Below are 23,959 nucleotides of genomic sequence, written 5' to 3'. Positions count from 1 at the left end.
TTTAGATCACTGGGTTAGAGGCCGAATTAGACTTTGCTCAAAACATGAAAGTTGTAGGTATTGATGTGTTTGAGGTGCCTGTAAAATTTCAGGTCATTTGGATGAGTGTAGAATGAGTTATACCGTTTTTACTGTAGCTGTTCTGTTTTGATCAGAATGCGAAAACTGCGATAGTAATTGGCCCTTTTGACTGGAATTGGTTTGGATTTTAAAGTTGGTGTCTTCTGATGAAATGTAGCTGGATGTCTTAGATAACTTATGCCTTTGGAATTTCGGCATTTGGACTTGTATGGACTGAGATATACCGATTACAGTTTTCTGTGTTTTGCAAACCTGTTTTGGTGATTCTGGTTTAGTGTTTGGCATTTTTGACCTAGTTGGGCCAGGAACTGGATTGAGTGACCTTCTACATTGTTGTAGCCCTGTTTCATAGCTTCGAAACGGTGGGTCTTGCACCCCCATCCGATAACCGTAGTGAAAGTGGTGTCATTACCGCATTATGAGGTCAAATACGTTTTTTTTGTTAAGGCCTAAGTTAAAGCCATTTCTTAATTTCTGGTTACCTATGATGCTTATATATGCATATGAAACCTTATTGGGGTTGTGGTTGGCATTGGTTTATGACTCTTTATCGAGTCTCTTTTAGGGCTTGCTTTCATTTCGGTTGTTTCCTAGTTAACTTTTGTACTTGTACCACTTTGAGCCTAGTGAACGGCTTTTGGGAAATGAGATGAATTTTGTGTGAGATGTTGGGACTGATTTGAGGATAGAATGAAGCCTTAATGGCTGGAAAAGTAAGAAATTTAGGGGAAGTGCTGCCCGATTTTCTAGGCCGTTTGGTTCCTTTAAGTTGGGTTTGCCTTTTGGTAGAATGAAAGGCTTTTGGGTTGTTTGCACCTAGGTCTTCATGCTACCTTTTCGTTTCCAAGAAAATCATTTTTTACACCCTTGCATTAGTAATTATTTGGCGAGGCATACGACTAGTAGTCGAGCCTCACATGTGCATTCTGTTTACTCGATTCTGGAAGTAAAACCTTCAATTGGTTTATTTTGATTATTTTAGGGTTTCTTGGCGATTAAGGCCAATCTGAAGTAAAAACTTTTGAAGTTGAGCCGGTGAGTGTACCACTCCCCTCCATTGCTGTTTAACTTGATTTTTGCTCTGGAATCTGTTTAATTGTTGGAGACGAGGGTGTACCTTATCACACTCGTTCTCTTGTCTGTCCATATGCCAATTTTGAGTGCCTATCCGAATCTGTTATCTGTGTCTGCATCTGTTCGGATTTCTTTGACCTATGAGCTCAATCCTGTGGCTAAGTTATTCGAGTCGGGCCGGCAAGGGCCTGGACGATTAGATAACGAACCACGGTAGTCTGTTCGGGGATTTTGGGTATTGAGACCCTTGATTCCAGGTATACTCGAGTATTACCATTTCTGTTCGGTTACGGTGAGCGGGCCCGGTAAAGGGGTGTTTGGTGGACGGAATTCGGTGTAAAGAGGGGTCTACGGACGCATTGGTTCTATATACGTTGACGGAGAGTCAACCGATTTGGATCAAGTACGGCGCTGGAAATTTGGCTCCTGAGAGCCACCCGTATCCTTCTGATTTGAATCCTTGGTTCCTTTGCTTTACATCTAGCATGTGTATCTGATTTTGTAAAATGTGAAATGCCATGATTTTTCTGCTATATGTTTGGTACCTCATTGAGCGCAAGCTCACCCCTTTCTGTTCCTTTTGTTTTCCTTACAGGAAAATAAACCCCTTTTGGTCTGGATTTGACAAATGGCTGCCAAATTGAGCTAGTCGAACATATCTTTTGTATAGCTCATGTATTAAAACCCTAAGTGTACTTTTGGGGCGTTTTCTCTTTTGATTTGGCAAACCATGTGTATATATTAACTTTTGAAACTTTTGTATGTCATTTTGATTTGTAAACGCTAAAGTTCAGATGTGAATGTTTGTTAGCTATTTCGGTTGGGTTCTGACGGGTCGGTTACTATTCATGGCCGACTCCGGATTTCATTTTTTTTTATTTTGGGTTATTTTACCATTTTGACTTGTTTACGCTCGTTTGTAAGTTTCGGATCGCTATAGATAGTTCTGGTCTGCATCGTTAGTCCTGGCGAGAGCTGGGCAGGCAGTCCGCTCACCCCTTTGGTTCGCCTTAGGGGAAAGTGGGGCTGTCACAAGTGGTATCAGAGCCACTTCGCGTGGTCTCTGCGCGGAGTGAGACTGGGCCAAGTGGTGTTGTGGTCCTAATTTCATGAATATGTATAAGTGCTCGTTTGAGCGTAAGATATGAACCGGGCATGTGATAAGTGTACGAATCATTATCATGGGACTCGAGGAAGCTAGGTATGTATGTCGGGTAGGAATCTTTAATAAGGATGGTTTACTCTTGGGACCGGCCGGCTCGAGATGTGAATTATCTTAGACGAGATTCTTGTGCCTGGATACGAAAGATATGAGGGCCTAGGTTAGAAAGGATTTGGTGAACTAGAAAGGCCATTCCTCGGTGGATCGTTTATGTTTGTACCTGACTTAACTGGCTGTATATATATGTGTGGCTTAATTTTGACCGACTTGTACCTTCGATTTGATGGATTCCGCTGATAAGGAATTTCGAGGACGAAATTCTTTTAAGGGGGAGAGAGTGTGAGAACCCGTATTTCCCTAATATTTTTTTCCTAGGGTTTTCCCCCTTAATTGCATGTTTTCTGCATTTTCTGGCTTAGAAATATTTTCTTAGTGGATTTTATGAGCAATTATAGTTTTAAGATGATTTTCCTAGCATTGGAGAAATTTTAGAAAATTAAGAGTAAATAGTGGACGTGGGACCCACTAGTGCGAAAAGTTCGGAAAAATTCGGCCAATAAGGTTAAGTTTCGGATACTGTGTAAAATTTATCGGGTGTTAAGAGATAAGTAGAGGATGTGAAGTGATTGATGTGAGAGGAAAAAGAAAGATAAGGATGCATTTATGGGGGTGACAAGTGTCACCATGACATTGGTTGGACTTTATGATTTACTATTCACTATTTTGACCTTTTGACTAATTGAGTAAATATCTCAAAAAAATTGCTCAAAATTCACTCTTTCTTACCTCCTTATGGCCGGCCCTCTCAAGCTCAAGAAAGGAAGAAAAAACTTCTTCAAATCTTGATTTCCTCTTGCTCCAATTCCATAACTCAACCAACTAAAGTTGTTTCCACTCCATAAAATCTTTCTAGTTGGTGTTAGTGGTTGGTTTGGTGAAGTTTTTGGAAGAGCTAAGGTGTCCAACATCTCCCTCTCTCTTGTTTACTAGGTAAGTGAAGCTTACACTTCCTCCTATACTTAATGATGTTTAAATTGTGCCTAATGGGAGCCAAAGTGGTGGATTATGTGATTTATTTCTTGGTTTGAGTTGATTTAGTGAAGTTTTTATTTTTTTGAGGAATTTTCTGGTTTAATGTGATCATGGTGTTGTGGTTGTTTATGATGGTTGATAATGAGGGGTTATGACTCTAGTGAGTGTGAATTGTGGTTAAATGCAATCAATTTTGGATTTGGTGTGAAAAATGGAAAGTTAGGGTTCATAAAATCCCAATTCTGTCCGGTTTTAGATCACTGGGTTAGAGGCCGAATTAGACTTTGCTCAAAACATGAAAGTTGTAGGTATTGATGTGTTTGAGGTGCCTGTAAAATTTCAGGTCATTTGGATGAGTGTAGAATGAGTTATACCGTTTTTACTGTAGCTGTTCTGTTTTGATCAGAATGCGAAAACTGCGATAGTAATTGGCCCTTTTGACTGGAATTGGTTTGGATTTTAAAGTTGGTGTCTTCTGATGAAATGTAGCTGGATGTCTTAGATAACTTATGCCTTTGGAATTTCGGCATTTGGACTTGTATGGACTGAGATATACCGATTACAGTTTTCTGTGTTTTGCAAACCTGTTTTGGTGATTCTGGTTTAGTGTTTGGCATTTTTGACCTAGTTGGGCCAGGAACTGGATTGAGTGACCTTCTACATTGTTGTAGCCCTGTTTCATAGCTTCGAAACGGTGGGTCTTGCACCCCCATCCGATAACCGTAGTGAAAGTGGTGTCATTACCGCATTATGAGGTCAAATACGTTTTTTTTGTTAAGGCCTAAGTTAAAGCCATTTCTTAATTTCTGGTTACCTATGATGCTTATATATGCATATGAAACCTTATTGGGGTTGTGGTTGGCATTGGTTTATGACTCTTTATCGAGTCTCTTTTAGGGCTTGCTTTCATTTCGGTTGTTTCCTAGTTAACTTTTGTACTTGTACCACTTTGAGCCTAGTGAACGGCTTTTGGGAAATGAGATGAATTTTGTGTGAGATGTTGGGACTGATTTGAGGATAGAATGAAGCCTTAATGGCTGGAAAAGTAAGAAATTTAGGGGAAGTGCTGCCCGATTTTCTAGGCCGTTTGGTTCCTTTAAGTTGGGTTTGCCTTTTGGTAGAATGAAAGGCTTTTGGGTTGTTTGCACCTAGGTCTTCATGCTACCTTTTCGTTTCCAAGAAAATCATTTTTTACACCCTTGCATTAGTAATTATTTGGCGAGGCATACGACTAGTAGTCGAGCCTCACATGTGCATTCTGTTTACTCGATTCTGGAAGTAAAACCTTCAATTGGTTTATTTTGATTATTTTAGGGTTTCTTGGCGATTAAGGCCAATCTGAAGTAAAAACTTTTGAAGTTGAGCCGGTGAGTGTACCACTCCCCTCCATTGCTGTTTAACTTGATTTTTGCTCTGGAATCTGTTTAATTGTTGGAGACGAGGGTGTACCTTATCACACTCGTTCTCTTGTCTGTCCATATGCCAATTTTGAGTGCCTATCCGAATCTGTTATCTGTGTCTGCATCTGTTCGGATTTCTTTGACCTATGAGCTCAATCCTGTGGCTAAGTTATTCGAGTCGGGCCGGCAAGGGCCTGGACGATTAGATAACGAACCACGGTAGTCTGTTCGGGGATTTTGGGTATTGAGACCCTTGATTCCAGGTATACTCGAGTATTACCATTTCTGTTCGGTTACGGTGAGCGGGCCCGGTAAAGGGGTGTTTGGTGGACGGAATTCGGTGTAAAGAGGGGTCTACGGACGCATTGGTTCTATATACGTTGACGGAGAGTCAACCGATTTGGATCAAGTACGGCGCTGGAAATTTGGCTCCTGAGAGCCACCCGTATCCTTCTGATTTGAATCCTTGGTTCCTTTGCTTTACATCTAGCATGTGTATCTGATTTTGTAAAATGTGAAATGCCATGATTTTTCTGCTATATGTTTGGTACCTCATTGAGCGCAAGCTCACCCCTTTCTGTTCCTTTTGTTTTCCTTACAGGAAAATAAACCCCTTTTGGTCTGGATTTGACAAATGGCTGCCAAATTGAGCTAGTCGAACATATCTTTTGTATAGCTCATGTATTAAAACCCTAAGTGTACTTTTGGGGCGTTTTCTCTTTTGATTTGGCAAACCATGTGTATATATTAACTTTTGAAACTTTTGTATGTCATTTTGATTTGTAAACGCTAAAGTTCAGATGTGAATGTTTGTTAGCTATTTCGGTTGGGTTCTGACGGGTCGGTTACTATTCATGGCCGACTCCGGATTTCATTTTTTTTTATTTTGGGTTATTTTACCATTTTGACTTGTTTACGCTCGTTTGTAAGTTTCGGATCGCTATAGATAGTTCTGGTCTGCATCGTTAGTCCTGGCGAGAGCTGGGCAGGCAGTCCGCTCACCCCTTTGGTTCGCCTTAGGGGAAAGTGGGGCTGTCACAAGTGGTATCAGAGCCACTTCGCGTGGTCTCTGCGCGGAGTGAGACTGGGCCAAGTGGTGTTGTGGTCCTAATTTCATGAATATGTATAAGTGCTCGTTTGAGCGTAAGATATGAACCGGGCATGTGATAAGTGTACGAATCATTATCATGGGACTCGAGGAAGCTAGGTATGTATGTCGGGTAGGAATCTTTAATAAGGATGGTTTACTCTTGGGACCGGCCGGCTCGAGATGTGAATTATCTTAGACGAGATTCTTGTGCCTGGATACGAAAGATATGAGGGCCTAGGTTAGAAAGGATTTGGTGAACTAGAAAGGCCATTCCTCGGTGGATCGTTTATGTTTGTACCTGACTTAACTGGCTGTATATATATGTGTGGCTTAATTTTGACCGACTTGTACCTTCGATTTGATGGATTCCGCTGATAAGGAATTTCGAGGACGAAATTCTTTTAAGGGGGAGAGAGTGTGAGAACCCGTATTTCCCTAATATTTTTTTCCTAGGGTTTTCCCCCTTAATTGCATGTTTTCTGCATTTTCTGGCTTAGAAATATTTTCTTAGTGGATTTTATGAGCAATTATAGTTTTAAGATGATTTTCCTAGCATTGGAGAAATTTTAGAAAATTAAGAGTAAATAGTGGACGTGGGACCCACTAGTGCGAAAAGTTCGGAAAAATTCGGCCAATAAGGTTAAGTTTCGGATACTGTGTAAAATTTATCGGGTGTTAAGAGATAAGTAGAGGATGTGAAGTGATTGATGTGAGAGGAAAAAGAAAGATAAGGATGCATTTATGGGGGTGACAAGTGTCACCATGACATTGGTTGGACTTTATGATTTACTATTCACTATTTTGACCTTTTGACTAATTGAGTAAATATCTCAAAAAAATTGCTCAAAATTCACTCTTTCTTACCTCCTTATGGCCGGCCCTCTCAAGCTCAAGAAAGGAAGAAAAAACTTCTTCAAATCTTGATTTCCTCTTGCTCCAATTCCATAACTCAACCAACTAAAGTTGTTTCCACTCCATAAAATCTTTCTAGTTGGTGTTAGTGGTTGGTTTGGTGAAGTTTTTGGAAGAGCTAAGGTGTCCAACATCTCCCTCTCTCTTGTTTACTAGGTAAGTGAAGCTTACACTTCCTCCTATACTTAATGATGTTTAAATTGTGCCTAATGGGAGCCAAAGTGGTGGATTATGTGATTTATTTCTTGGTTTGAGTTGATTTAGTGAAGTTTTTATTTTTTTGAGGAATTTTCTGGTTTAATGTGATCATGGTGTTGTGGTTGTTTATGATGGTTGATAATGAGGGGTTATGACTCTAGTGAGTGTGAATTGTGGTTAAATGCAATCAATTTTGGATTTGGTGTGAAAAATGGAAAGTTAGGGTTCATAAAATCCCAATTCTGTCCGGTTTTAGATCACTGGGTTAGAGGCCGAATTAGACTTTGCTCAAAACATGAAAGTTGTAGGTATTGATGTGTTTGAGGTGCCTGTAAAATTTCAGGTCATTTGGATGAGTGTAGAATGAGTTATACCGTTTTTACTGTAGCTGTTCTGTTTTGATCAGAATGCGAAAACTGCGATAGTAATTGGCCCTTTTGACTGGAATTGGTTTGGATTTTAAAGTTGGTGTCTTCTGATGAAATGTAGCTGGATGTCTTAGATAACTTATGCCTTTGGAATTTCGGCATTTGGACTTGTATGGACTGAGATATACCGATTACAGTTTTCTGTGTTTTGCAAACCTGTTTTGGTGATTCTGGTTTAGTGTTTGGCATTTTTGACCTAGTTGGGCCAGGAACTGGATTGAGTGACCTTCTACATTGTTGTAGCCCTGTTTCATAGCTTCGAAACGGTGGGTCTTGCACCCCCATCCGATAACCGTAGTGAAAGTGGTGTCATTACCGCATTATGAGGTCAAATACGTTTTTTTTGTTAAGGCCTAAGTTAAAGCCATTTCTTAATTTCTGGTTACCTATGATGCTTATATATGCATATGAAACCTTATTGGGGTTGTGGTTGGCATTGGTTTATGACTCTTTATCGAGTCTCTTTTAGGGCTTGCTTTCATTTCGGTTGTTTCCTAGTTAACTTTTGTACTTGTACCACTTTGAGCCTAGTGAACGGCTTTTGGGAAATGAGATGAATTTTGTGTGAGATGTTGGGACTGATTTGAGGATAGAATGAAGCCTTAATGGCTGGAAAAGTAAGAAATTTAGGGGAAGTGCTGCCCGATTTTCTAGGCCGTTTGGTTCCTTTAAGTTGGGTTTGCCTTTTGGTAGAATGAAAGGCTTTTGGGTTGTTTGCACCTAGGTCTTCATGCTACCTTTTCGTTTCCAAGAAAATCATTTTTTACACCCTTGCATTAGTAATTATTTGGCGAGGCATACGACTAGTAGTCGAGCCTCACATGTGCATTCTGTTTACTCGATTCTGGAAGTAAAACCTTCAATTGGTTTATTTTGATTATTTTAGGGTTTCTTGGCGATTAAGGCCAATCTGAAGTAAAAACTTTTGAAGTTGAGCCGGTGAGTGTACCACTCCCCTCCATTGCTGTTTAACTTGATTTTTGCTCTGGAATCTGTTTAATTGTTGGAGACGAGGGTGTACCTTATCACACTCGTTCTCTTGTCTGTCCATATGCCAATTTTGAGTGCCTATCCGAATCTGTTATCTGTGTCTGCATCTGTTCGGATTTCTTTGACCTATGAGCTCAATCCTGTGGCTAAGTTATTCGAGTCGGGCCGGCAAGGGCCTGGACGATTAGATAACGAACCACGGTAGTCTGTTCGGGGATTTTGGGTATTGAGACCCTTGATTCCAGGTATACTCGAGTATTACCATTTCTGTTCGGTTACGGTGAGCGGGCCCGGTAAAGGGGTGTTTGGTGGACGGAATTCGGTGTAAAGAGGGGTCTACGGACGCATTGGTTCTATATACGTTGACGGAGAGTCAACCGATTTGGATCAAGTACGGCGCTGGAAATTTGGCTCCTGAGAGCCACCCGTATCCTTCTGATTTGAATCCTTGGTTCCTTTGCTTTACATCTAGCATGTGTATCTGATTTTGTAAAATGTGAAATGCCATGATTTTTCTGCTATATGTTTGGTACCTCATTGAGCGCAAGCTCACCCCTTTCTGTTCCTTTTGTTTTCCTTACAGGAAAATAAACCCCTTTTGGTCTGGATTTGACAAATGGCTGCCAAATTGAGCTAGTCGAACATATCTTTTGTATAGCTCATGTATTAAAACCCTAAGTGTACTTTTGGGGCGTTTTCTCTTTTGATTTGGCAAACCATGTGTATATATTAACTTTTGAAACTTTTGTATGTCATTTTGATTTGTAAACGCTAAAGTTCAGATGTGAATGTTTGTTAGCTATTTCGGTTGGGTTCTGACGGGTCGGTTACTATTCATGGCCGACTCCGGATTTCATTTTTTTTTATTTTGGGTTATTTTACCATTTTGACTTGTTTACGCTCGTTTGTAAGTTTCGGATCGCTATAGATAGTTCTGGTCTGCATCGTTAGTCCTGGCGAGAGCTGGGCAGGCAGTCCGCTCACCCCTTTGGTTCGCCTTAGGGGAAAGTGGGGCTGTCACAAGTGGTATCAGAGCCACTTCGCGTGGTCTCTGCGCGGAGTGAGACTGGGCCAAGTGGTGTTGTGGTCCTAATTTCATGAATATGTATAAGTGCTCGTTTGAGCGTAAGATATGAACCGGGCATGTGATAAGTGTACGAATCATTATCATGGGACTCGAGGAAGCTAGGTATGTATGTCGGGTAGGAATCTTTAATAAGGATGGTTTACTCTTGGGACCGGCCGGCTCGAGATGTGAATTATCTTAGACGAGATTCTTGTGCCTGGATACGAAAGATATGAGGGCCTAGGTTAGAAAGGATTTGGTGAACTAGAAAGGCCATTCCTCGGTGGATCGTTTATGTTTGTACCTGACTTAACTGGCTGTATATATATGTGTGGCTTAATTTTGACCGACTTGTACCTTCGATTTGATGGATTCCGCTGATAAGGAATTTCGAGGACGAAATTCTTTTAAGGGGGAGAGAGTGTGAGAACCCGTATTTCCCTAATATTTTTTTCCTAGGGTTTTCCCCCTTAATTGCATGTTTTCTGCATTTTCTGGCTTAGAAATATTTTCTTAGTGGATTTTATGAGCAATTATAGTTTTAAGATGATTTTCCTAGCATTGGAGAAATTTTAGAAAATTAAGAGTAAATAGTGGACGTGGGACCCACTAGTGCGAAAAGTTCGGAAAAATTCGGCCAATAAGGTTAAGTTTCGGATACTGTGTAAAATTTATCGGGTGTTAAGAGATAAGTAGAGGATGTGAAGTGATTGATGTGAGAGGAAAAAGAAAGATAAGGATGCATTTATGGGGGTGACAAGTGTCACCATGACATTGGTTGGACTTTATGATTTACTATTCACTATTTTGACCTTTTGACTAATTGAGTAAATATCTCAAAAAAATTGCTCAAAATTCACTCTTTCTTACCTCCTTATGGCCGGCCCTCTCAAGCTCAAGAAAGGAAGAAAAAACTTCTTCAAATCTTGATTTCCTCTTGCTCCAATTCCATAACTCAACCAACTAAAGTTGTTTCCACTCCATAAAATCTTTCTAGTTGGTGTTAGTGGTTGGTTTGGTGAAGTTTTTGGAAGAGCTAAGGTGTCCAACATCTCCCTCTCTCTTGTTTACTAGGTAAGTGAAGCTTACACTTCCTCCTATACTTAATGATGTTTAAATTGTGCCTAATGGGAGCCAAAGTGGTGGATTATGTGATTTATTTCTTGGTTTGAGTTGATTTAGTGAAGTTTTTATTTTTTTGAGGAATTTTCTGGTTTAATGTGATCATGGTGTTGTGGTTGTTTATGATGGTTGATAATGAGGGGTTATGACTCTAGTGAGTGTGAATTGTGGTTAAATGCAATCAATTTTGGATTTGGTGTGAAAAATGGAAAGTTAGGGTTCATAAAATCCCAATTCTGTCCGGTTTTAGATCACTGGGTTAGAGGCCGAATTAGACTTTGCTCAAAACATGAAAGTTGTAGGTATTGATGTGTTTGAGGTGCCTGTAAAATTTCAGGTCATTTGGATGAGTGTAGAATGAGTTATACCGTTTTTACTGTAGCTGTTCTGTTTTGATCAGAATGCGAAAACTGCGATAGTAATTGGCCCTTTTGACTGGAATTGGTTTGGATTTTAAAGTTGGTGTCTTCTGATGAAATGTAGCTGGATGTCTTAGATAACTTATGCCTTTGGAATTTCGGCATTTGGACTTGTATGGACTGAGATATACCGATTACAGTTTTCTGTGTTTTGCAAACCTGTTTTGGTGATTCTGGTTTAGTGTTTGGCATTTTTGACCTAGTTGGGCCAGGAACTGGATTGAGTGACCTTCTACATTGTTGTAGCCCTGTTTCATAGCTTCGAAACGGTGGGTCTTGCACCCCCATCCGATAACCGTAGTGAAAGTGGTGTCATTACCGCATTATGAGGTCAAATACGTTTTTTTTGTTAAGGCCTAAGTTAAAGCCATTTCTTAATTTCTGGTTACCTATGATGCTTATATATGCATATGAAACCTTATTGGGGTTGTGGTTGGCATTGGTTTATGACTCTTTATCGAGTCTCTTTTAGGGCTTGCTTTCATTTCGGTTGTTTCCTAGTTAACTTTTGTACTTGTACCACTTTGAGCCTAGTGAACGGCTTTTGGGAAATGAGATGAATTTTGTGTGAGATGTTGGGACTGATTTGAGGATAGAATGAAGCCTTAATGGCTGGAAAAGTAAGAAATTTAGGGGAAGTGCTGCCCGATTTTCTAGGCCGTTTGGTTCCTTTAAGTTGGGTTTGCCTTTTGGTAGAATGAAAGGCTTTTGGGTTGTTTGCACCTAGGTCTTCATGCTACCTTTTCGTTTCCAAGAAAATCATTTTTTACACCCTTGCATTAGTAATTATTTGGCGAGGCATACGACTAGTAGTCGAGCCTCACATGTGCATTCTGTTTACTCGATTCTGGAAGTAAAACCTTCAATTGGTTTATTTTGATTATTTTAGGGTTTCTTGGCGATTAAGGCCAATCTGAAGTAAAAACTTTTGAAGTTGAGCCGGTGAGTGTACCACTCCCCTCCATTGCTGTTTAACTTGATTTTTGCTCTGGAATCTGTTTAATTGTTGGAGACGAGGGTGTACCTTATCACACTCGTTCTCTTGTCTGTCCATATGCCAATTTTGAGTGCCTATCCGAATCTGTTATCTGTGTCTGCATCTGTTCGGATTTCTTTGACCTATGAGCTCAATCCTGTGGCTAAGTTATTCGAGTCGGGCCGGCAAGGGCCTGGACGATTAGATAACGAACCACGGTAGTCTGTTCGGGGATTTTGGGTATTGAGACCCTTGATTCCAGGTATACTCGAGTATTACCATTTCTGTTCGGTTACGGTGAGCGGGCCCGGTAAAGGGGTGTTTGGTGGACGGAATTCGGTGTAAAGAGGGGTCTACGGACGCATTGGTTCTATATACGTTGACGGAGAGTCAACCGATTTGGATCAAGTACGGCGCTGGAAATTTGGCTCCTGAGAGCCACCCGTATCCTTCTGATTTGAATCCTTGGTTCCTTTGCTTTACATCTAGCATGTGTATCTGATTTTGTAAAATGTGAAATGCCATGATTTTTCTGCTATATGTTTGGTACCTCATTGAGCGCAAGCTCACCCCTTTCTGTTCCTTTTGTTTTCCTTACAGGAAAATAAACCCCTTTTGGTCTGGATTTGACAAATGGCTGCCAAATTGAGCTAGTCGAACATATCTTTTGTATAGCTCATGTATTAAAACCCTAAGTGTACTTTTGGGGCGTTTTCTCTTTTGATTTGGCAAACCATGTGTATATATTAACTTTTGAAACTTTTGTATGTCATTTTGATTTGTAAACGCTAAAGTTCAGATGTGAATGTTTGTTAGCTATTTCGGTTGGGTTCTGACGGGTCGGTTACTATTCATGGCCGACTCCGGATTTCATTTTTTTTTATTTTGGGTTATTTTACCATTTTGACTTGTTTACGCTCGTTTGTAAGTTTCGGATCGCTATAGATAGTTCTGGTCTGCATCGTTAGTCCTGGCGAGAGCTGGGCAGGCAGTCCGCTCACCCCTTTGGTTCGCCTTAGGGGAAAGTGGGGCTGTCACAAGTGGTATCAGAGCCACTTCGCGTGGTCTCTGCGCGGAGTGAGACTGGGCCAAGTGGTGTTGTGGTCCTAATTTCATGAATATGTATAAGTGCTCGTTTGAGCGTAAGATATGAACCGGGCATGTGATAAGTGTACGAATCATTATCATGGGACTCGAGGAAGCTAGGTATGTATGTCGGGTAGGAATCTTTAATAAGGATGGTTTACTCTTGGGACCGGCCGGCTCGAGATGTGAATTATCTTAGACGAGATTCTTGTGCCTGGATACGAAAGATATGAGGGCCTAGGTTAGAAAGGATTTGGTGAACTAGAAAGGCCATTCCTCGGTGGATCGTTTATGTTTGTACCTGACTTAACTGGCTGTATATATATGTGTGGCTTAATTTTGACCGACTTGTACCTTCGATTTGATGGATTCCGCTGATAAGGAATTTCGAGGACGAAATTCTTTTAAGGGGGAGAGAGTGTGAGAACCCGTATTTCCCTAATATTTTTTTCCTAGGGTTTTCCCCCTTAATTGCATGTTTTCTGCATTTTCTGGCTTAGAAATATTTTCTTAGTGGATTTTATGAGCAATTATAGTTTTAAGATGATTTTCCTAGCATTGGAGAAATTTTAGAAAATTAAGAGTAAATAGTGGACGTGGGACCCACTAGTGCGAAAAGTTCGGAAAAATTCGGCCAATAAGGTTAAGTTTCGGATACTGTGTAAAATTTATCGGGTGTTAAGAGATAAGTAGAGGATGTGAAGTGATTGATGTGAGAGGAAAAAGAAAGATAAGGATGCATTTATGGGGGTGACAAGTGTCACCATGACATTGGTTGGACTTTATGATTTACTATTCACTATTTTGACCTTTTGACTAATTGAGTAAATATCTCAAAAAAATTGCTCAAAATTCACTCTTTCTTACCTCCTTATGGCCGGCCCTCTCAAGCTCAAGAAAGGAAGAAAAAACTTCTTCAAATCTTGATTTCCTCTTGCTCCAATTCCATAACTCAACCAACTAAAGTTGTTTCCACTCCATAAAATCTTTCTAGTTGGTGTTAGTGGTTGGTTTGGTGAAGTTTTTGGAAGAGCTAAGGTGTCCAACATCTCCCTCTCTCTTGTTTACTAGGTAAGTGAAGCTTACACTTCCTCCTATACTTAATGATGTTTAAATTGTGCCTAATGGGAGCCAAAGTGGTGGATTATGTGATTTATTTCTTGGTTTGAGTTGATTTAGTGAAGTTTTTATTTTTTTGAGGAATTTTCTGGTTTAATGTGATCATGGTGTTGTGGTTGTTTATGATGGTTGATAATGAGGGGTTATGACTCTAGTGAGTGTGAATTGTGGTTAAATGCAATCAATTTTGGATTTGGTGTGAAAAATGGAAAGTTAGGGTTCATAAAATCCCAATTCTGTCCGGTTTTAGATCACTGGGTTAGAGGCCGAATTAGACTTTGCTCAAAACATGAAAGTTGTAGGTATTGATGTGTTTGAGGTGCCTGTAAAATTTCAGGTCATTTGGATGAGTGTAGAATGAGTTATACCGTTTTTACTGTAGCTGTTCTGTTTTGATCAGAATGCGAAAACTGCGATAGTAATTGGCCCTTTTGACTGGAATTGGTTTGGATTTTAAAGTTGGTGTCTTCTGATGAAATGTAGCTGGATGTCTTAGATAACTTATGCCTTTGGAATTTCGGCATTTGGACTTGTATGGACTGAGATATACCGATTACAGTTTTCTGTGTTTTGCAAACCTGTTTTGGTGATTCTGGTTTAGTGTTTGGCATTTTTGACCTAGTTGGGCCAGGAACTGGATTGAGTGACCTTCTACATTGTTGTAGCCCTGTTTCATAGCTTCGAAACGGTGGGTCTTGCACCCCCATCCGATAACCGTAGTGAAAGTGGTGTCATTACCGCATTATGAGGTCAAATACGTTTTTTTTGTTAAGGCCTAAGTTAAAGCCATTTCTTAATTTCTGGTTACCTATGATGCTTATATATGCATATGAAACCTTATTGGGGTTGTGGTTGGCATTGGTTTATGACTCTTTATCGAGTCTCTTTTAGGGCTTGCTTTCATTTCGGTTGTTTCCTAGTTAACTTTTGTACTTGTACCACTTTGAGCCTAGTGAACGGCTTTTGGGAAATGAGATGAATTTTGTGTGAGATGTTGGGACTGATTTGAGGATAGAATGAAGCCTTAATGGCTGGAAAAGTAAGAAATTTAGGGGAAGTGCTGCCCGATTTTCTAGGCCGTTTGGTTCCTTTAAGTTGGGTTTGCCTTTTGGTAGAATGAAAGGCTTTTGGGTTGTTTGCACCTAGGTCTTCATGCTACCTTTTCGTTTCCAAGAAAATCATTTTTTACACCCTTGCATTAGTAATTATTTGGCGAGGCATACGACTAGTAGTCGAGCCTCACATGTGCATTCTGTTTACTCGATTCTGGAAGTAAAACCTTCAATTGGTTTATTTTGATTATTTTAGGGTTTCTTGGCGATTAAGGCCAATCTGAAGTAAAAACTTTTGAAGTTGAGCCGGTGAGTGTACCACTCCCCTCCATTGCTGTTTAACTTGATTTTTGCTCTGGAATCTGTTTAATTGTTGGAGACGAGGGTGTACTTTATCACACTCGTTCTCTTGTCTGTCCATATGCCAATTTTGAGTGCCTATCCGAATCTGTTATCTGTGTCTGCATCTGTTCGGATTTCTTTGACCTATGAGCTCAATCCTGTGGCTAAGTTATTCGAGTCGGGCCGGCAAGGGCGATTTGGATCAAGTACGGCGCTGGAAATTTGGCTCCTGAGAGCCACCCGTATCCTTCTGATTTGAATCCTTGGTTCCTTTGCTTTACATCTAGCATGTGTATCTGATTTTGTAAAATGTGAAATGCCATGATTTTTCTGCTATATGTTTGGTACCTCATTGAGCGCAAGCTCACCCCTTTCTGTTCCTTTTGTTTTCCTTACAGGAAAATAAACCCCTTTTGGTCTGGATTTGACAAATGGCTGCCAAATTGAGCTAGTCGAACATATCTTTTGTATAGCTCATGTATTAAAACCCTAAGTGTACTTTTGGGGCGTTTTCTCTTTTGATTTGGCAAACCATGTGTATATATTAACTTTTGAAACTTTTGTATGTCATTTTGATTTGTAAACGCTAAAGTTCAGATGTGAATGTTTGTTAGCTATTTCGGTTGGGTTCTGACGGGTCGGTTACTATTCATGGCCGACTCCGGATTTCATTTTTTTTTATTTTGGGTTATTTTACCATTTTGACTTGTTTACGCTCGTTTGTAAGTTTCGGATCGCTATAGATAGTTCTGGTCTGCATCGTTAGTCCTGGCGAGAGCTGGGCAGGCAGTCCGCTCACCCCTTTGGTTCGCCTTAGGGGAAAGTGGGGCTGTCACAGGAAATATATGCGACAAACGGAGTATGGGCTACAACTTTCGTGAAAGTCCTAGCAACGAATGGTGGTTCCCAATGGTGGCAGCCAGTGGCAGCAACAATGACGGGCGGTGCCATCTGCAGTGGCACCTCCAATGGGCCTTGCCATCCTCTCCCCCAAAATAGTACATTCTTCTCCTTATTAGCCTCTTTGCTGGTAGGTCTAAATTTATGTGCTTTTGCTAGCATGGAAAAGCAAGAAGATTTGTTAAGAAGAAAGCTTCAATATCCATCAACAACCAAGTATTCTTCTAAATTTTTCTTTGGTCTTTTTATGTTGGATTTTCAAATGAACTTAGAGATAATGAGAAATTTTTTTCCATACAAAAACGTAGCATTTGTCTGTAGAAATTTTAATGTGAAACATAAAAAAATCTAATATGGTGTTAATTTTGATTTCCCAGTTATATGTATGGTAATAGAGATGTGCAAAATTGAAAAATTTCGATTTATCGATCGAATTCGAATTGAATTCGGAATTTTCAAAATCGATAATTCGGAATTCGGCACTGAAATCGGAATTTCCAATTTCGAATTATGCGAATTTGGTTCGAATTCGGTAATGGAGTTTGTGAAATCGGAAATCGAAATCAGAATTTTCGATTTCAATTTCGTTTTATAATATATATATTAATATTTATTTATATATATTATACTATTTTTATTTCAATTTTGTTTTATAATATGTATATTTATATATATAATAATTTGTATAATATATGTAATATAGAATTTATATTATATAACAATACATCTAACAAAAAAGAAAAAAAGGGAAAAAATGTATCCGAATTCGGTGAATTCGGAATCAAAATCGAAATCGGAACTGGTGAATTCAAAATCAAAATCGGTCAGTAATTCCTATGCCAAAATTCCAAAAAATTTCGAATTTAAACTTCCGAATTGTCGAATTCGAATTCGATGCACACCCCTATATGGTAGTATAAAAAATGCCTAAACAATTGATTGAGCATACTTATCCATTGATGATGTACACAGTACACATCGAATCTACTTAAGTTTTTAAGAATGAAGACGAGGAAATTCGGCCATGCTGTTAGTACAGGGCCATCCTAGTTTGTGAGGATGATGATGTTTGACCTATTTCTATTACTCTTTGAGAAAGATAAAAGCATCTGCAAAATATCATTTATTGTAATAAACACACGGCAGGAAGTGGGACAAGGGACAGAGGGACAGGGGGATTTTGGGGACAGAGGATTTGAAGCCCTCCAATGGTGCCTTGTGGCCACTATACCAAAAATTAAATAGAGGAGAAGATTTAAAAAAATGTAAATGAAAAAGAAGAAAATGAAAATAAAGGCAAAAGAGGAAAAAGGATAAGAAATAGAAATAAAAGTCAAAAGAAAAAAGTAAAATAATTAAACTACCCTCCTACATTACTATTTTCACTGACATGTGACACGTGTTGTGCAGTCTGTACTAATTTGGATGCCTTCCATCCATTTTTTATATTAATTCAAACACAAGGAGGTTGTCTAGATATTTTTGAATAATATGGGGATTCTATACTTTGTAAGAGGATTCTATGTATTTTATTCAAAATGTAATAGAGGTACTTTTTTTTATAGTTGCCATACAAACAACAAAATCAGGAAGAGATTTAACAACAAAAGGAAAGATCAAAGAAGGATAAGAAAAAAAAAAGAAAAATAGCAAATAACAAGGTATTTGAAAATGCCAAGGCAAACTATTTCTTAAAATAAAAGAAAACCACTTCAGTAGAAATTAAAGGAGAGTTGAACTTTTTGAAAAAAAAGAATTTATTCTGAAAAGTTCAAAGTTTCATTTCCTAAACTTTATCATAACTTAAACCATTTACAAAAAAAAAAAAGAAAGAAAAAGAGAAAAATACTTCAATAATTGATAGAACAAACACAGCATCACCATTACCAACCTCCTTTTGACACTGCCAATTCCGTCTTTTCCACCTCTTTTCTGTCTCCCTCTCCTTTCTTTCCCTTCTTGTCTCCACAAAAACCCTATACTCGTAATATATTCGAATCCAATCGAATTGAATGCCATGCAAAAATCCTTTCTTTCTTTCTTTCTTTTTGTTTGGAATTCACAAATGTATAAAGCAAAATCCTTTGCAAATGGTTTTTGAGGTTGTTGATGCATAAATGGATATGGTTAAAGTAGACATAGTTGTGAACAGCTAGTGATTGGAGCCGACTAGGTAGGCTAGGCTTTTGCGAATGTGATACTTCTACTTTTGAATGAAAGAGAAGAATAGTAGGGTTTTGGGGTATTATTAAATTTTCATAAATACTTTGTGAGGACTCGTAAAATTATTACTTTTCGACTCCTATTTTTGGCTCATTTAATTATTTATTCGGATATTTGTTTCGATTATTATTTTCTAACCTTATTAGACTTAAATACATGGAGTTATGCCTTCATTATATTTTTAAGGTGACTCGTTTTAAAAATTAAATTTTTTTTTGGAAGCTCGATTAATGTAAATAGTGAAAATGTGTCTGAAAACTTTAGCCAATTGGGAGTACAATAAGTTCAAAAACTTGGAAACATGTACAATGGTCCTAAAATAGGTAATTTTAGGTTTAAGTACGCAAGTGATAGTTAGTGGTACGATCGTTATAAGAATTTCTTGAAGGTTTCACTTTATCGCGCCTAAATTGGAAATACGCGTCTAAATTGGAAATACGCGTTTTAACGCGTGCACTTAAATGAGGGACTTTAGACCATTATTTTGGGACAATTAAGAGTGAATAATATTTGTGTGAATATAAGGGCATTAGAGGTTTAGTGCTCTAGTGAAACAATAAGAGAGAAATCGAGTCCAAACGCGTCCTATTGAGAGTTGACTTTGGGGATGATTTTGCACCACACATTGTATCTTCCTTAGGAAGCTAATATTGGACCAAACACTCTCTCTCTTGGCCGAATTCTCAGCTGCAAAACACAACACAAAGTTGTCATTTCTCATCTTCAATTCTTGCACCAAACCTTCATAGATTCACACCAAATTTGAAGACCACTTAGCTTGTCACTAGGAGAGTTCATCTAGCTATCAAAAGGAGGAGTTTTCACGGTTTTCTTGAAGCTTCTAAAGACCGAAAATTCTGCCTTGGTCTTCAACTAAATTAGGTAATGATCCAACACTTTAATCTTGGTTTATAGAGGTTGTCTAACACCTTTAAGCTCTTGTATCCATATGGGTGGTTGTGATTGTTGGAAAATTTTGAAGATGGGCTCTATGAACTCCCACCCTTGTCTTGATGGCTGATGTGATGATTAATGATGGGTTAAATGTTGGTTTCGTGCTCAAAATGGTAGATTAATGGTGTATTAGTCGTATGAACTTCAAGAGATGCATGAGGGAAAAAGTTTCAATTCTGTCCCTGCCTTGAACATACCTATTTTTGCGGAATTTTGAGGTTGTAACGACTTATTTATAATGTTTATATGTTGTATAGATGGTGTATAAAATTTCATTGAAAAATATTGAGGTTTGGTTGGTCAAATGAATCAATTACACAAAACTAGTAAATCTGGAACTGTTCCCGTAATGCTCTGACCAGTTTTCGTGTTTCGGCCATAATTATTACTGTCATTTGTTGTGTGGTGTTAGTTTTGCTCACTTGATGAACATATTTGAATTGAGTATCATTGTGTTGATGTGCTCCTTGAATGCTTGAGTGATGGTACCTTATTGGGCGAAATCTCACTCCGTTAAATTTTGTTTTCCTTACAGGGAACAACTTTTTGGACTTGTGATTTTGAAGAATGAGTTGAGCTAGTCTAGATATTTTTGTATAACTCCTCAGTGGTTGGAAACCCTAAATGTACCTTGATTCAAATGTTTCCCTTTTGATTTGTAAATGTACGAATGTGGTATATAAAAGCGTGTAATCATGTTCATGTGTTATATTTGATTTGTAAATGTCCATTTTCTAGGGTTATATGAAGGTAATTGTATTTGGTTAGGTTTCGGACAGGTTCGGAATTTGAACGAAGAATGGAAAAATTTTGATGGGAAACTGTGCAGGAGAATCCGACCCAAATCCGGCCAGTTCTTGGCCGGATTGCCGGCCGAATTAACAGGAAAATTTTGGAATCCGGTGGAATGGCTACTGCCTCCAATCCGGCCAAGAATCCAGCTGAAAATTCGGCTAGAATCCGGCCGGATTGTGACGTGGCAGTCACTATTCATTTGCGTTTCGATTTTCGTTTTTTCTGTTTCGTGGTTGTTGAATTGTTTGAGCGCGCTAATGTTTTTCGAAACATTTTAGTTTGTGTGTAACTGTCTTAGTAGTCCTAGCGAGAGCTTGGCAAGCAGTTCGCTAACCCCTTTTGTACGCCTTAGAGGAAGGTGGGGTTGTCACAAACATGAGGGAAATGAACCAGCAAAAATCGGACAGTTCATGCACCATTTTCTCTTCAAATTTTCTTTCCAAATCATCATACCAAAACCAAACTATAACTCACCAAAACAACAACCAAACAAACAATAAATCCTCAAGGCCACTACCTAAGAATCTATTTCAAGACATCTAGCTAAGGTCAAGGTTCATGGAACCCATCAACAACCCAAGCTTCACTAGCTAAAACTAACTAAAACTAACCATAGGATGAAAGAAAAAATGAGAGCTTTGAGAGGTTTTACCTTCTTCCAAGAATAGTGAGCAAAACTTCAAGAAATCAAACTTTAAACCACCAAGAATCCTCCTTCTCCAAGCCTCCTACTAAGCTTGAGGATGATCCAAGAAGATGAGCAAGGTTGGAGCAAAAATGGAGAAGAAAATTTGAAGCTTTCTTGGTAAAATGGACAGGAGAGAGTGCCGGCCAAGGGGAGGGAGAAAAGAGAGGGTTTGTGTGTGATTTTGGTGAAGTGATTGGAGAAAGAAAGATGGGACATAAAGCTATCTTTTCGTGCAAAAAGTCAACACTTGAATAGTGGTCAATAGTGCTCCCAATGGAACTTCATTCATCTCACTCACTTCTAATCCCTCAATTAGCTTTTCTTAGTCTACAATTGATCATCCTTAATTCTCCAAGACCACTGCACTCTCAGACCAAATATTGTCTCGAAAGACGTGTATTCACTAATTTTCACTAGGGATGGCAACGGGGCAGGGGACTACCTACAAACTCCCCCCGCCCCATTCCCCATCCCCCGCTCCCCCCGCCTCAACCCCGCCCCACCCCGCCGCGCCCCGTTTTCCCTGCGGGTACCCCCGCGGGGCTAATAAAAATTTATTATATAATTTTATTATGATTAAATTTATTATTAATTGAGTGTTATATAAATTTATTATTCATTATAATTTTACAATTGAAACTTATAAAAACAATCAAATAAAAATTATTTGAATACAATCCAACATGATAAAATAAATATAACTAAAGTAGTAAAGTTTTCACTTTTGGCACAAATACAATCACTAATTCATTATTGTGCTTGTGTTTTTTTTAAGAAAAAATGTTATTGTAATAAGTGTAATTAGGGATTTAGTATAAATGTATTAGTAAATTTAGTATAACCAATTAATAATTTGTATTAGTACATATATATAATTATTAGTATAATTAATAATATCAATTATATTATATATACTAATAGACATTGTATAATACATGTAACTAATAATATCGTTATCATAAGTTTGTAACTAATTAAATTATATATTATATATATAATTATATACATATATATTTTATATATTTATTTTTTTAAAGCATGTGGCAGGGCGGGGGTACACTCCCCAGCCCCCAGCCCCGTTTCTAAGCAGGGGGAAAAAAATTACCCCCGCCCCTACTCCAACCCCCTCCCTATTAGCCCCCCGCGGGGCGGGTGACCCTAATTTTCACTAATCAAGCGATCGAAAAATTAATTTTAGGAGAAAACGTGTTAAAATATAAAATGAGGCAATATACCATGTAAATGCAATTAAAATGAATGAAATACATTAATTGGAGCAAATGAATAAATAATTAAATAAATAAGCCCGTAAAATAAATGAATAAATAAATAAATAAATAAAAATTTGGGTCCTCACAGAAATGGCATAAACTAGATTAGGGAGAAAGGAAATAAAGTTAGTGTATGCATGTCAAGTGTTTGTGAAAATGCCAAAATGAAAAAATAAATCAAATTATTCTGACAAATTTTGTGCTTATTTATTTTTGTCAAAAATAGATGACCATTAGCTAGCACAGGTATGAAAATGTTGGGTTATCTAAAATTTTTGGAGTTTTGAGCTTTAAATGCATTGAAATATTTTTCTTCATTTATGGGCTGTTTTTGCTTTATTTTAACCCTTTTATGTTGTTTTTTTGCCAAATTAGAATCATTAGTTATATTGTAGAAGTTGTAAGGAGTGTTGTAGTATAAAATTTATGATTTTTAGTGGTGATTATAGTGTTTTTAAAACATATAAAAAGCTAGGCTATTGTTTTGGCATTTTGGCCATTTTTGGATCTTTTTTTTTTTTTTTGTAAAAATTAACTTCAAAAACGGATTCTATGCGAAAAATCGAGTGAGTGGGTGTATTTTGATGAAATTTGATGACCGGAAAATTCGCTGCTGCCGCGCGGCCGCCATGGTAGCCGAAGGCTAGAGCTTCTGTGAGAACCCAAAATTTCTTATTTTCTAGACAGCTTTATTTTATTTATTTGCACATATTTCCTATCTTTTCTTTATTATGAAAATCTCTAAATAATTTTTATGAGTAAATATAGTTTTTAAATCATTTTTCTAGTATAAGTTAGTTCATGAGAAATAAAGAGTGTATATTGGACGTGGACCCGCTAGTGGCGTTAAGTGCGATAAATTCGACCAATTAGGTTATGTTTTGTATACCGGAATTAATATACTAGGTGTTAAGAGATAATTAGAGATTACTTAGATGGTTTAATCTTGGAGAGATAAAAGGATAAGATTAAAACCCTAGAGGACCATTTGTCACAAAACCATTGGACCTTGACTTTTGACCAAGACTTTTTGATCTTTATCTTGGAAAAAATTGGACAAATTTCTTCATTTCTTTCTTCCTCTTGGCCGACTTCCTTAGCTAGAAAACAGAGAGAGAAAACCCCAACTTCATCTTCCATTTCTTGCTTATAACTTGAAATCCAACCGATTAAATCTTGAATTTGTCCATAAAGGTGACTTGCTAAGGGTGTATCAAGGTCTTGGTGGAGTTATTTTGCAGAAGGAACCACTAAGCTACTACCTTTCTTAAGGGGTTAAGGTATTTTGCTTGGAAACTTACTTTTGTTCCTAATAATGGTCAATTAGTAGTTTGTAGTGGCTAAACATGTTATTTTATGGAAGATTTTGTGGTTTGAGGTAGAATTAGTTGAATTTCAGATTTTATTGGAGATTTTTCTGATTTTATATGATTATTAGTGGTTGGCCATGTATAATGGTTTGATATGGTGTAAAATGAGGCTTTTATATGTTAGTTGTAGTTGGTTGCGGAAAATTTCAGTTTTGTGCGGAAATTCCAGGTTTAGGGTTTCAAATTTGCCCTATTCTGATCGGATTTAT

Source organism: Coffea arabica, chromosome 2c (genome assembly GCF_036785885.1).
Source record: "Coffea arabica cultivar ET-39 chromosome 2c, Coffea Arabica ET-39 HiFi, whole genome shotgun sequence".
NCBI classification, from domain to species: Eukaryota; Viridiplantae; Streptophyta; class Magnoliopsida; order Gentianales; family Rubiaceae; genus Coffea; species Coffea arabica.
Note: the sequence above shows the minus strand (reverse complement) of the source record.